We start from the raw sequence: 634 nt of genomic DNA, 5'->3' as shown, positions 1-634 counted from the left end.
TGATGACTTCTAATGTCTAGAGCAAAACAATCAAACAAACAAAAATAGCATTTCAATGAAACAACTAGTCCATAATAGTAATAGATAACACAAGCCCCCGTGTTCTGTGATCATAAGGCCAGACTATAGAGAAGGTACCTGCCTGCTACTGCAGACAACTATGCCCATGGCCCTAGGACACTCCTGTCTGCTCTGGGAGATGGTCACACAGAGTCCTGCCAGTCCACATTTTGCTAATATACAGGTGGAGCACATGCAAATAAGGCCCAGTCTTCTGCTGATGAAAACCAGCCCAGACTCAACCCTGCAGCTCTGGGAGAGAAGACCCAGAATCTCAGGTGTCCTCACTCAGAAACTAGGGCTGAACACAGAAGAGTCACTATGTCTCTAGTGAGCTGGATTTTCCTTGTTGCTATTTTAAAAGGTAATGTTGTAGAGGTCAAGTGTATGTGAGTGGAGATGATTTAAACAAATGGACATGTGTAATGGTTTTCCTGACCACAATGTCTCTGTGTTTGCAGGTGTCCAGTGTGAGGTGCAATTGGTGGAGTCTGGGGGAGACCTGAGGCAGCCTGGGGGTTCTCTTAAGCTCTCTTGTGCAGCCTCTGGGTTCACCTTCAGCAGCTATGCTATG

This window comes from Elephantulus edwardii, unplaced genomic scaffold (assembly GCF_000299155.1).
Source record: "Elephantulus edwardii isolate Elephantulus edwardi_28Jun2011 unplaced genomic scaffold, EleEdw1.0 scaffold00019, whole genome shotgun sequence".
Classification (NCBI taxonomy): Eukaryota; Metazoa; Chordata; class Mammalia; order Macroscelidea; family Macroscelididae; genus Elephantulus; species Elephantulus edwardii.
Note: the sequence above shows the minus strand (reverse complement) of the source record.